At 38.8% G+C, this 14,865-nt stretch overlaps 1 protein-coding gene across 6 annotated transcripts in view; it reads right to left on the bottom strand.

Moving 5' to 3' along the window:
- The window catches only part of MGAT4C (MGAT4 family member C), an 828,975-nt gene that overhangs the window by 310,641 nt on the left and 503,469 nt on the right, over nucleotides 1-14,865 (bottom strand). For 5 of the 6 annotated variants that reach the window (XM_082419025.1, XM_082419029.1, XM_082419019.1 and 2 more), the window contains one exon: nucleotides 3,609-3,669. The gene's annotated coding sequence lies outside the window, so the exon portion shown is untranslated. Of the gene's footprint in view, nucleotides 1-3,608; nucleotides 5,762-14,865 lie in introns of those variants that run through there. The other variant, XM_082419028.1, reaches the window with a different exon arrangement.

Here is a 14,865-nt window from a genome sequence, read left to right as displayed (position 1 = left end):
CCACAATATGACCCAGCTATTAAACTTCTGGGTATTTACCTGAAGAACATGAAAATACTAATTCAAAAAGATATATGTACCCTTATGTTCACTGCAGCATTATTTACAATAGCCAAGATGTGGAAACAACCTAAGCGTCCATCAATAAAAGAATGGATAAAGATGTGGTGTATTTATGCAATGGAATACTACTCAGCCATAAAAAGAATGAAATCCTGCCATTTGTGACAACATGGATGGACCTTAAAAGAATAATGCTAAGTGAAATAAGTCAGATGGAAAAATACAAATACCTTAAGATTTCACTCATACGTAAAATCTAAAAAAACAAAACTAACCAATAAAAATAAACTTACAGATAGAGATAAGATTAGTGATTACCTAAGTAGAAGGGATTTGGGAGTGGGCAAAATAAGTGAAGGGGGTCAACTGTATGCAGTTGGATGGTAGTTAGACTTGTGGTGGTAATCTCTCTTTGGTGTATACAGATGTTAAATTATAATGCTGTACACCTTAAACTTATAAAAGAACAGAGGAAAAATTCATGAGGGATATAAAAAACTGTTTAAAAGTACCATTATAATCTACGCAACAAAATACTTGTTAAATCCTTTGTCTCTAACAAAATGGTTCATTTTATTCCATTTTATTCCATAAATGGTTCATGTTATTTTCATTCTGAAAATAACGTGAATTTAGTCTGTATTTATAAAAGATTTTTCTTAAAAAAAAAGAAATTAAAGGCTTCCCTGGTGGCGCAGTGGTTGAGAATCTGCCTGTCAATGCAGGGGACACGGGTTCGAGTCCTGGTCTGGGAAGATCCCACCTGCCGTGGAGCAACTAAGCCCGTGTGCCACAACTACTGAGCCTGCGCATCTGGAGCCTGTGCCCGGAATAAGAGAGGCCGCGATAGTGAGAGGCCCGCGCACTGCGATGAAGAGTGGCCCCCGCTTGCCGCAACTAGAGAAAGCCCTCGCACAGAAACGAAGACCCAACACAGCCAAAAATAAATAAATAAATAAATACATAAATACATAAATAAGTGAAATTCTTAAAAAAAAAAAGAAATTAAGAAAATACCTTGTAGTGAGGTATATAATAGGTTTAAAGAAAGATATGGAAAATTCAAAGTTTATGCATTTTTTATTGTCTATAGCAAAAAACAAAATTGGAATGGAGAGAAGAGGGCAGAAATATGCCTAATCATGTGTACTTTGCATAGGTATAACAGTATTTTTTTCCTAGTTTCATGAACTGCTTTTCTTTCTTTTCTTTTCAGAAAAATGCTTACTAGAATATTTTGAAATCTTAAAATATTATTAAATATATTTATTTCACACTCCTGTTTATTAGGAGGCCTTGCAAGGTTTTAAGACCACTGTTTAATTTAAGGCTTGTGAAATGTGAAGAATATCTTATTTAAATATTGTGAATCGTGCATAAATGACTTAGTAGGTTCCTACAGTAATGCCCTAATTATGCTATAACTCATTAATAGGAAAATTCCAGTTTATGTTAAATGTTCCACATTTTCACACCTAGGATAAAATCTGAAGAATTACACTGTATAAAAATGCAGCATAGAATCATTATTTTCATCCAGTTGTAAGAGTTTTCATTTTGCTGCTTCATGAAATGATCAAGTTGTTTTGTATTGCAATACAGACTATAAGAAACAATCTTAAATTTAAAAAAATAGGGAAAACCTATCAGTTTATATCGCTAATTTACCCACAGTTAAAACTGCTGTCATGCATGCTAAAGACACTTTAGAAAGATTTCACTGACTGCTTTCATTTAACTACCTCTTTGCCATTTATTGGCTTATTTTATACAAAATGGAGCACAGTTAAAAACCCAAGGGAAGATATTAGGTTTTAGTTTTATATACCCCATCACAGAAATAATAAAATGAAGAATAGGGTTTTTTTGTTTTTGTTTTTGCATTTGTTAAATATCCCACATCAAAAAAAAAACCATATGAAAGTCTCTCAGCACAATGTTAACATATAAATAGGCATCTCTTTCTTTTATGTTCCTTTCAAATTTGAACCAGTATCTGTCTCATTTTCCAAGGTATGCCATTTTCTTTCAAAATATATAGAGTAATAAAGTAGAATTGCCACACTAGAAAACTATATTATAAATGGGAAAACTCTTTGTTTTCTAAAGTTTTTCTTTCAGGAGACCTGTTTCAAATCAGCTCTGCATTTTTTTCCCACTATAAAGTAATGCACTTAAGTACATATCCCTTTGTTTCAATAAATAAAGGAGTCATAGAAATGCATTCATCAAGGGCTAGGCCATTATTGGGAAACATATGTATAACTACTTAATTATCAGGATAAATGACAATACTAACAGCAGAAAGGCTGATTAATTTTTTGTTACATACACCTGCATATTAATAGACAAATTTTTGTCAATCCCTTTGCTGTTGAAATGTTCCAAGAGATCATCTAACATATGTTCACGTTACCAGTCCTCTAACAGATAAAAATTCAGTAGTGAGAGGCTATATGAATCAAGCATGCACCATCCTATAGCATAGGTCTGACAACCCCTGAATGTGACCTGCTCCCAGAGGAAACCAATTTAATGCTTCATCGCACATAGAGTAGTATGTATGAATCACAAAACCTCCAGATAAATTAATGACAGGTACATCTGAATAGGATTCCTTCTAAGTCGCTTATCTGCAGCCAGGCAAGCTTGTTTCATCTTCACTTTCAAAGATAAAGCCACATGGCATGTTGCCTTGGCAGATTCTCACAAAGCAAACAGCCCCCATCGTCCATTATTGGGGGGAAAAATTCCCTTATTATTTCAGGTACTGTGTACCGTGACAACAAATGGGATAAAGTGAAAACTACCTGCCAGTGGAAAATTCATCAGTCGATACCAGGCTTTATGTCTTCTCTAACTTTCATAAGCTCTGTGCCTCTTGCTCTTTTACTTTTATTTTTGACCGTTCTGATACCCCACAGTTGTAGCCATGGCAAAGTTCAAGAATAAAACAGCAGGTTATCAAAGACAACTTATCAGAAGCCAAACAGGGAGAAGAGATGCCAACAATTAGCAAGTAATGGAAAGACGGATCTGTGACAGAACAAGGAAGAAAGGTGCACCAATCTTTTATCTTTAACTGACTACTTATTCCATTTGAAAAAAAACTCAGAGAAAAACTGAGACAATAAATATAGGCTCTAAGTACTCAGGGATATTGATCATAGAAAAGATGAAAAAATAAATTATGCACAAAATAGCATGGGAAATGTTTATTTGTAAGGGATTATTTTTTTATAAATTTTATCAACCATAAATAAATTGGAATATCAAAAGTATATAAAGCTATCTGCTTTAAACTAAGTATCAGTGAATAGCACGGATATATTATCTTCTTCAAAGTTAAGTATCTACTAACTACTAGAATTCTTTAAACTGAACAATAGAACAGACATATCAATTCTTACTTTCTGCACTTCTTATGGCCTGCACTTAAACTTAATCAAGACTTTCATTATGTATCTTAATAAAGGCCACATCTTATCACAAGGTCAGTTATATAGCATAGCGGAATTCAGTAGCACAAAATCAATAGTACTCACGTTTTAGGTTCCATAGATGGTCCTTCTCATGCAAAATCAGGGTTGTGCTTTCTGGGTGAGTCTGTTAAATCAAAATGACAAAGTCTTAGTTTCCCATGCACTGCCACTTAGAATGCATGCAAATAAACTCCCAGTTAGTCAAGGAGAAAAAAATTGCGTTAAAGAGTACTGATTTGTAAATTTGGTCCTTTCAAATGCAGATAATATTTACCCCTCCTCTTTCCCCCATATCTTTGCAAGATTTCTGCCCAATGAACTCATTACTGTAGAAGCTCAACTATGGCTATGGTCAGTTAATGAAATTCAGGTCTGGGATTAACCTCCATAAACATGTACATAGTTGGGCTTCTGGAATTGGGAGAGACAAGGGTGATGCTGGAAAGGAAAAAAAAGTAAACCATATAATTTAAAGAATGATAAATTCTTACGATAGATTTAGCTAAATTAACTGCTGTCCTATATTTGAGGTGATTCATAAAATTCTTAATGTACAAAAAATGAAAGCAAAAATACTTTGAAAACATTACCAATACCATATTCAATGACACTTTGGGGAATATTAATGTAGCTACTAAGTTTACTTTCTTTGAAATTACACAGGTTTAATTAGATTAGATGTATGTCCTTTACAGCCACAATAATTTAAGCAATATTAAACACCATTTAAAATATGCAAGAAAAAATAAAATAAATATAAAAAAATGAAATATTTCATGCTTCAGTTAGCATGCAATAAAATTATTTTTGCTCTATCCAGTTACTATGTTTATACTGAGTTATTATTTACAATGCACTTTAACATCATCAATAATTTCTTGGAAGCTTCAGTATTTGAGAACTAAAATGTTCAATTAAAACATTAACCTACTTGTGAAGTACCATATTATAATAATGTTAGTTTATTTTTATGAATTAGAAAAATATGCAAATGTAATCAGAACAATTAGTTTGAATATTTAAAAAGCCAAATGTCATGTGTGTATTTAAATTCTATAAATACAAAGTCATGTAAAAGTCCTCAATTACTACATGTCAAACTTTATTCACTGTATAATGGAGTGTTCAAATTTTTGGTTAATTATCCATTTATTTAACAAATAGATCTTGACTAAGATGGCCTTACAATTCCCCTAGGCTTGACTAAACTTTACATAGGTTTCTTCCTGATTTTAGGCCCCTGACCTACCTTTTCTCAGAGCATTTACTTTAAACTTGCAATTATGAATTATTTTTCTGGCCCTTTGAGATATAAATCTTTTCCCAACCTCTTGCCAGTTTTACAGCACAGGAATGTCTTTCTCAAGGACTTGGGAGCCACCCTTTTGAGACGTAATCATCAAGAAAGATAGTGTCTCTATCTCCTAGCCTCTAGGTGAGGGTCCAAGCCTAATAATAGGCACTATTAACAAACCCAAATGACCTCATCACATTGACTAACTTCCCCCTAACATCTTCTAGTATTATTTTTTTTTAATTAATTAATTAATTTATTTTTGGCTGCACTGGGTCTTCGTTGCTGCACGTGTTGCTTCTCTAGTTGTGGTGAGCGGGGCCACTCTCTATTGTGGTGCTCGGGCTTCTCATTGTGGTGGCTTCTTTTGTTGTGGAGCATGGGCTGTAGGCAAGTGGGCTTCAGTAGTTGTGGCTCACAGGCTCTAGAGTGCAGGCTCAGTAGTTGTGGCGCACGGGCTTAGTTGCTCCGCGGCATGTGGGATCTTCCCGGATCAGGGCTCGAACCTGTGTCCCCTGCATTGTCAGGTGGATTCTTAACCACTGCACCACCAGGGAAGTCCTCATCTTCTAGTATTTTTTGACCAGATCAGGTCAGCTCTTAAAAATTTCCCACCATATATTTCAGCAGAGTTAAGTTCAATATCTCCCCCCTTTTGTAATAGTCGTGAATAAAGTCTTCCTTGACTGTTTAACTCCATCTGATGCAAGGTTCCTTTATGTTCTCAAGTGTTCAATATGCGCCAACACACTAGTAATTCAGTGGTAGAGAAGGTAGACACTGTACTTGCCTTAACAGAACCTATGGTCTAGTTGGGAGACAGAGACATGTAAATTGACGTTTAAAATAGAAGGTGATCAATACTATGACTGTAAGAACAGAATGGGGCACCAAATAAAAGTGGAGCAGATGATAAAAAGTATAAAAGGAGGGGTCGAGAGAAGATGGTGGAAGAGTAAGACGTGGAGATCACCTTCCTTCCCACAGATACATTAGCAATACATCTACGCGTGGAACTTCTCCTACGGAACACCCACTGAATGCTGGCAGAAAATGTCAGACCACCCAAAAGGCAAGAAACTCCCCACGTACTTGGGTAGGGCAAAAGAAAAACGAAATAACAGAGACAAAAGAATAGGGACGAGACCTGCACCAGTGGGAGGGAGCCATGAAGGAGGAAAGGTTTCCATGCACTAGGAAGCCCCTTCGCGGAAGGAGACAGTGGGTGGCGGAGGGGGGGAGCTTCGGAGCCACGGAGGAGAGCACAGCCACAGGGGTGCGGAGGGCAAAGTGGAGAGATTACCGCACGGAGGATCAGTGCTGACCAGCACTCACCAGCCCGAGAGGCTTGTCTGCTCACCAGCCGGGGCGGGCGGGGCTGGGAGCTGAGGCTCGGGCTTCGGTCGGATAGCAGGGAGAGGACTGGGGTTGGCGGAGTGAACACAGCCTGAAGGGGTTAGCGCACCACAGCTGGCTGGGAGGGAGACCGGGAAAAAGTCTGCAGCTGCTGAAGAGGCAAGAGACTTTTTCTTGCCTCTTTGTTTCCTGGTGCGCGAGGAGAGGGGATTCAGAGCACTGCCTGAACGAGCTCCAGAGACGGGCGCGAGCTGCGGCTATCAGCGCGGATCCCACAGCAACAGGGGCGCAGAGGGAAAAACGGAGAGATTCCCGCACAGAGGCTCGGCGCCGAGCAGCACTCACCAGCCTGAGAGGCTTGTCTACTCACCCGCCGGGGCGGGCGGGGCTGGGAGCTGAGGCTAGGGCTTCAGTCGGATCGCAGGGAGAGGACTGGGGTTGGCAGTGTGAACACAGCCTGAAGGGGTTAGCACAACACAGCTAGCCAGGAGGGAGTCTGGGAAAAAGTCTGCAGCTGCTGAACAGGCAAGAGACTTTTTCTTGCCTCTTTGTTTCGCAGCGCGCAAGGAGAGGGGATTCAGAGCGCCACCTAAAATAACTCCAGAGACGGGCGCGAGCCACGGAGATCAGCGCTGGCCCCAGAGACAGGCATGAGACTCTAAGGCTGCTGCTGCCACCACCAAAAAGCCTGTGTGTGAGCACAGGTCACTCTCCACACCGCCCCTCCCGGGAGCCAGTGCAGCCCGCCACTGCCAGGGTCCCGTGATCTGGGAACAACTTTACCGGGAGAACGCATGGCACGCCTCGGACTGCTGCAACGTCACGCCAGCCTCTGCCCGCAGGCTCGCCCCGCCTTCTCCGTACCCCTCCCTGCCCCCGCCTGAGTGAGCCAGAGCCCCCGAAGCAGCTGCTCCTTTAACCCCGTCCTGTCTGGGCAGGGAACAGATGCCCTCAGGCGACCTACATGCAGAGGCGGGTCCAAATCCAAAGCTGAACCCCGGGAACTGTGCGAACAAAGAAGAGAAAGGGAAATCTCTCCCAGCAGCCTCAGAAGCAGCAGATTAAAACTCCACAAACAACTTGATGTGCCTGCATCTGTTGAAAACCTGAATAGACAACAAATCATCCCAAATTCAGGAGGTGGACTTTGGGAGCAGGATATATTAATTTTTCCCCTTTTCCTTTTTTTGTGAGTGTATATGTATATGCTTCTGGGTGAGATTTTGTCTGTATAGCTTTGCTTTATAATAGCTTTATTTTACTTCACTATATTATATCCTCTTTCTTTCTTTCTTTCTTTCTATTTTTTATCCCTTTTACTCTGAGCCGTGTGGATCAAAGGCTCTTGGTGCTCCAGCCAGGCATCAGGGCTGTGCCTCTGAGGTGGGAGAGCCAACTTCAGGACACTGGTCCACAAGAGACCTCCCAGCTCCACGTAATACCAAACAGCGAAATCTCTCAGAGATCTCCATCTCAACATCAAGACCCAGCTTCACTCAACGACCAGCAAGCTATAGTGCTGGACACCCTATGCCAAACAACTAGCAAGACAGGAACACAGCCCCATCCATTAGCAGAGAGGCTGCCTAAAATCATAATAAGGCCACAGACACCCCAAAACACACCACCAGACGTGTACGTGCCCACCAGAAAGACAAGATCCAGCCTCATCCACCAGAACACAGGGACTAGTTTCCTCCACCAGGAAGTCTACACAACCCACTGAACCAACCTCAGCCACTGGGGACAGATACCAAAAACAACGGGAACTACGAACCTGCAGCCTGTGAAAAGGAGACCCCAAACACAGTAAGATAAGCAAAATGACATGACAGAAAAACACACAGAAGATGAAGGAGCAGGGTCAAAACACACCAGACCTAACAAATGAAGAGGAAATAGGTAGTCTACCTGAAAAAGAATTCAGAATAATGATAGTAAGGATGATCCAAAATCTTGGAAATAGAATAGACAAAACGCAAGAAACATTTAACAAGGACGTAGAAGAGCTAAAGAGGAACCAAGCAATGATGAAAAACACAATAAATGAAATTAAAAATACTCTAGATGGGATCAATAGCAGAATAACTGAGGCAGAAGAAAGGATAAGTGACCTGGAAGATAAAATGGTGGAAATAACTACTGCAGAGCAGGATAAAGAAAAAAGAATGAAAAGAACTGAGGACAGTCTCAGAGACCTCTGGGACAACATTAAACGCACCAACATTCGAATTATAGGGGTCCCAGAAGAAGAAGAGAAAAAGAAAGGGACTGAGAAGATATGTGAAGAGATTATAGTTGAAAACTTCCCTAATATGGGAAAGGAAATAGTTAATCAAGTCCTGGAAGCACAGAGAGTCCCATACAGGATAAATCCAAGGAGAAACACGCCAAGACACATATTCATCAAACTGTCAAAAACTAAATATAAAGAAAACATATTAAAAGCAGCAAGGGAAAAACAACAAATAACACATAAGGGAATCCCCATAAGGTTAACAGCTGATCTTTCAGCAGAAACTCTGCAAGCCAGAAGGGAGTGGCAGGATATACTTAAAGTGATGAAGGAGAAAAACCTACAACCAAGACTAATCTACCCAGCAAGGATCTCATTCAGATTTGATGGAGAAATTAAAACCTTTACAGACAAGCAAAAGCTGAGAGAGTTCAGCACCACCAAACCAGCTTTACAACAAATGCTAAAGGAACTTCTCTAGGCAAGAAACACAAGAGAAGGAAAACACCTACAATAACAAACACAAAACATTTAAGAAAATGGGAATAGGAACATACATATCGATAATTACCTTAAATGTAAATGGATTAAATGCTCCCACCAAAAGACACAGGCTGGCTGAATGGATACAAAAACAAGACCCATATATATGCTGTGTACAAGAGACCCACTTCAGACCTAGAGACACATACAGACTGAAAGTGAGGGGATGGAAAAAGATATTCCATGCAAATGGAAATCAAAAGAAAGCTGGAGTAGCAATTCTCATATCAGACAAAATAGACTTTAAAATAAAGACTATTACAAGAGACAAAGAAGGACACTATATAATGATCAAGGGATCGATCCAAGAGGAAGGTATAACAATTGTAAATATTTATGCACCCAACATAGGAGCACCTCAATACATAAGGCAAATACTAACAGCCATAAAAGGGGAAATCGACAGCAACACAATCATAGTAGGGGACTTTAACACCCCACTCTCACCAATGGACAGATCATCCAAAATGAAAATAAATAAGGAAACACAAGCTTTAAATGATACATTAAACAAGATGGATTTACTTGATATTTATAGGACATTCCACCCAAAAACAACAGAATACACATTTTTCTCAAGTGCTCATGGAACATTCTCCAGGATAGATCATATCTTGGGTCACAAATCAAGCCTTGGTAAATTTAAGAAAATTGAAATCGTATCAAGTATCTTTTCCGACCACAACACTATGAGACTAGATATCAATTACAGGAAAAGTTCTGTAAAAAATACAAACACATGGAGGCTACACAATACACTACTTAATAACGAAGTGATCACTGAAGAAATCAAAGGGGAAATCAAAAAATACCTAGAAACAAATGACAATGGAGACACGACGACCCAAAACCTATGGGACGCAGCAAAAGCAGTGCTAAGAGGGAAGTTTATAGCGATACAAGCCTACCTCAAGAAACAGGAAACATCTCGAATAAACAACCTAACCTTGCACCTGAAGCAATTAGAGAAAGAAGAACAAAAAACCCCCAAAGCTAGCAGAAGGAATGAAATCATAAAGATTAGATCAGAAATAAATGAAAAAGAAATGAAGGAAACAATAGCAAAAATCAATGAAACTAAAAGCTGGTTCTTTGAGAAGATAAACAAAATTGATAAACCATTAGCCAGACTCATCAAGAGAAAAAGGGAGAAGACTCAAATCAATAGAATCAGAAATGAAAAAGGAGAAATAACCACTGACACTGCAGAAATAAAAAAGATCATGAGAGATTACTACAAGCAACTCTATGCCAATAAAATGGACAACCTGGAAGAAATGGACAGATTCTTAAAAATGCACAACCTGCCGAGACTGAACCAGGAAGAAATAGAAAATATGAACAGACCAATCACAAGCACTGAAATTGAAACTGTGATGAAAAATCTTCCAACAAACAAAAGCCCAGGACCAGATGGCTTCACAGGTGAATTCTATCAAACATTTAGAGAGGAGTTAACACCTATCCCTCTCAAACTCTTCCAAAATATTGCAGAGGGGGGAACACTCCCAAACTCATTCTACGAGGCCACCATCACCCTCATACCAAAACCAGACAAAGATGTCACAAAGAAAGAAAAGTATAGGCCAATATCACTGATGAACATAGATGCAAAAATCCTCAACAAAATACTAGCAAACAGAATCCAACAGCACATTAAAAGGATCATACACCATGATCAAGTGGGGTTTATCCCAGGAATGCAAGGATTCTTCCATATACGCAAATCAATCAATGTGATACACCATATTAACAAATTGAAGGAGAAAAACCATATGATCATCTCAATAGATGCAGAGCAAGCTTTTGACAAATTTCAAGACCCATTTATGATAAAAGCCCTGCAGAAAGTAGGCACAGAGGGAACTTTCCTCAATATAATAAAGGCCATATATGACAAACCCACAGCCAACATTGTCCTCAATGGTGAAAAACTGAAACCATTTCCACTAAGATCAGGAACAAGACAAGGTTGCCCACTCTCACCACTATTATTCAACATAGTTTTGGAAGTTTTAGCCACAGCAATCAGAGAAGAAAAAGAAATAAAAGGAAACCGAATTGGAAAAGAAGAAGTAAAACTGTCACTGTTTGCAGATGACATGATACGGTACATAGAGAATTCTAAAAACTCTACCAGAAAACTCCTAGAGCTAATCAATGAATTTGGTAAAGTAGCAGGATACAAAATTAATGCACAGAAATCTCTTGCATTTCTATACACTAATGATGAAAAATCTGAAAAGGAAATTAAGAAAACACTCCCATTTACCATTGCAGCAAAAAGAATAAAATATCTGGGAATAAACCTACCTAAGGAGACAAAAGACCTGTATGCAGAAAATTATAGGACAGTGATGAAAGAAATTAAAGATGATACAAATAGATGGAGAGATATACCATGTTCCTGGATTGGAAGAATCAACATTGTGAAAATGACTCTACTACCCAAAGCAATCTACAGATTCAATGCAATCCCTATCAAACTACCACTGGCATTTTTCACAGAACTAGAACAAAAAATTTCACAATTTGTATGGAAACACAAACGACCCCGAATAGCCAAAGCAATCTTGAGAAAGAAAAATGGAGCTGGGGGAATCAGGCTCCCTGACTTCAGCCTATATTACAAAGCTACAGTAATCAAGACAGTTTGGTTCTGGCACAAAAACAGAAATATAGATCAATGGAACAGGATGGAAAGCCCAGAGATAAACCCACGCACATATGGTCACCTTATCTTTGATAAAGGAGGCAAGCATATACAGTGGAGAAAAGACAGCCTCTTCAATAAGTGGTGCTGGGAAAATTGGACAGGTACATGTAAAAGTATGAAATTAGAACACTCCCTGACACCATGCACAAAAATAAACTCAAAATGGATTAAAGACCTAAGTGTAAGGCCAGACACTATCAAACTCTTAGAGGAAAACATAGGCAGAACACTCTATGACATAAATCACAGGAAGATTCTTTTTGACCCAGCTCCTAGAGAAATGGAAATAAAAACACAAATAAACAAATGGGACCTAATGAAACTTAAAAGCTTTTGCACAGCAAAGGAAACCATAAACAAGACCAAAAGACAACCCTCAGAATGGGCGAAAATATTTGCAAATGAAGCAACTGACAAAGGATTAATCTCCAAGATTTACAAGCAGCTCATGCAGCTCAATATCAAAAAAACGAACAACCCAATCCAAAATTGGGCAGAAGACCTAAATAGACATTTCTCCAAAGAAGATATACAGATGGCCAACAGACACATGAAAGAATGCTCAACATCATTAATCATTAGAGAAATGCAAATCGAAACTACAATGAGATATCATCTCACACCAGTCAGAATGGCCATCATCAAAAATCTACAAACAATAAATGCTGGAGAGGGTGTGGAGGAAAGGGAACACTCTTGCACTGTTGGTGGGAATGTAAATTGATACAGCCACTATGGCAAACAGTATGGAGGTTCCTTAGAAAACTACAAATAGAACTACCATACGACCCAGCAATCCCACTACTGGGCATATACCCTGAGAAAACCATAGTTCAAAAAGAATCATGTACCAAAATGTTCATTGCAGCTCTGTTTACAATAGCCAGGACATGGAAGCAACCTAAGTGTCCATCATCGGATGAATGGATAAAGAAGATGTGGCACATATATACAATGGAATATTACTCAGCCCTAAAAAGAAATGAAATGGAGGTATTTGTAATGAGGTGGATGGAGTTAGAGTCTGTCATACAGAGTGAAGTAAGTCAGAAAGAGAAAAACAAATACAGTATGCTATCACATATATATGGAATCTAAGGAAAAAAAAAAAAAGGCCATGAAGAACCTAGTGGCAAGACAGGAATAAAGACACAGACCTACTAGAGAATGGACTTGAGGATATGGGGAGGGGGAGGGGAGAGATGTGACAGGGTGAGAGAGTGTCATGGACATATATACACTACGAAATGTAAAATAGATAGCTAGTGGGAAGCAGCCACACAGCACAGGGAGATCAGCTTGTTGCTTTGTGACTACCTAGAGGGGTGGGATGGGGAGGGTGGGAGGGAGGGAGATGCAAGAGGGAAGAGATATGGGAACATATGTATATGTATAGCTGATTCACTTTGTTATAAAGCAGAAACTAACACACCATTGTAAAGTAATTATACTTCAATAAAGATGTTTTAAAATAAAAAATGTATAAAAAAATAAGTGTGATTGAATCTATCACTTCACATGATGAGGTATCATCCAGAGAAACTGGACAAGGGAAAATGCTCCAGGAAGAGGGTTCAGCATGTGTGAAAGCTTAGAGACAAAATAAACATTTCAGTGCAAAGAAAATAAGATTGAAATGGCTGGATTGTACACAGTGATGTGGGGGAGTGGCAGGAAATGAGGCTGAGATGTAAAAGAAAGGAGATAAGAAAAGGCACTTAATCATATAGTTGTTCACTTTTCTTTTAACGAACACGTTTACAGGGGAGGTGATATAACTTAAGTTCAATGCCAAGGGCTCTGGTGTCAGACAATCAGGCTTTGAAATCTGGCTCTATCTCTCACAAGTTGTATGAATTAGGAAAGTAGTCTAAACTCTCTTAGCCTCAGTTTCCCCATTTCATAAATGAGGAGAATAAAAATACTCAATTCATGAGGTTTTGTGAGGATTAAAAGGTAAATTCCACATAAAATATTCAGCACAAGCCTTAGGACATGAAAATGATTGATGGTGATGATGATGATGAATATGATGATGATGGAGACAATGATAGAAAGTAATCTATGATGATATTGATGATGAGGGGGCCACACAAGGGTCACAGTGAATTTTCTGAAGAAAAGAGAAACTGCTGAAGCATTTTTTAAAAAAAATTTTTACTGGAGTATAGTTGCTTTACAATATTGTGTTAGTTTCTACTGTACAGCAAAGTGAATCAGCAATACATTTACATATATCCCCTCGTTTTTTGGATTTCCTTCCCATTTAGGTCATCACAGAGTATTGAGTAGAGTTCCCTGTGCTATACAGTAGGTTCTCATTAGTTATCTATTTTATACATAGTGTATATATGTGTATACACAGTAGTGTATACATGTCAATCCCAATTTCCTAATTCATCCCAACCTCCCTTTCCCCCTTGGTATTCATATGTTTGTTCTCTACATCTGTGTCTCTATCTCTGCTTTATAAATAAGATCATCTATACCATTTTTTTCAGATTCCACGTGTATGCATTAATACACGATATTTGTTTTTCTCTTTCTGACTTACTTCACTCTGTGTGACAGTCTCTAGGTCCAACCACGTCTCTACAAATGACCCAATTTCGTTCCTTTTTATGGCTGAGTAATATTCCATTGTATATATGTACCACAACTTCTTTATCCATTCCTCTGTTGATGGACATTTTGGTTGCTTCCTTGTCCTGGCTATTGTAAACAGTGCTGCAATGAACATTGGGGTGCATGTGTATTTTTGAATTATGGTTTCCTCTGGGTATATGCCCAGTAGTGGGATTTCTGGGTCATATGGTAGTTCTATTTTTAGTTTTTTAAGGAACCTCCATACTGCTCTCCATAGTGGATGTATCAATTTACATTCCCACCAACAATGCATGAGGGTGCCCTTTTCTCCACACCCTCTCCAGCATTTATTGTTTGTGGATTTTTTGATGATGGCCATTCTGACTGGTGTGAGGTAATACCTGATTGTAGTTTTGATTTGCATTTCCCTAATAATCAGCAATGTAGAGCATCTTTTCATGTGCCTGTTGGCCATCTGTATGCCTGAACCAAGTTTAAACCAAGACCTACATTACACTAGAAAGAAAAACAGTGGGCCAGTCAGATAATAAAACTGACTTCATTAAAAATGGAGAACTATTATCAAGTT

This window comes from Balaenoptera physalus (genome assembly GCF_965194825.1).
Source record: "Balaenoptera physalus genome assembly, chromosome: 13".
Taxonomy (NCBI): domain Eukaryota; kingdom Metazoa; phylum Chordata; class Mammalia; order Artiodactyla; family Balaenopteridae; genus Balaenoptera; species Balaenoptera physalus.
The sequence above is the reverse complement of the archived record's forward strand: the minus strand, read 5'-3'. Positions and strand labels throughout refer to the sequence as shown.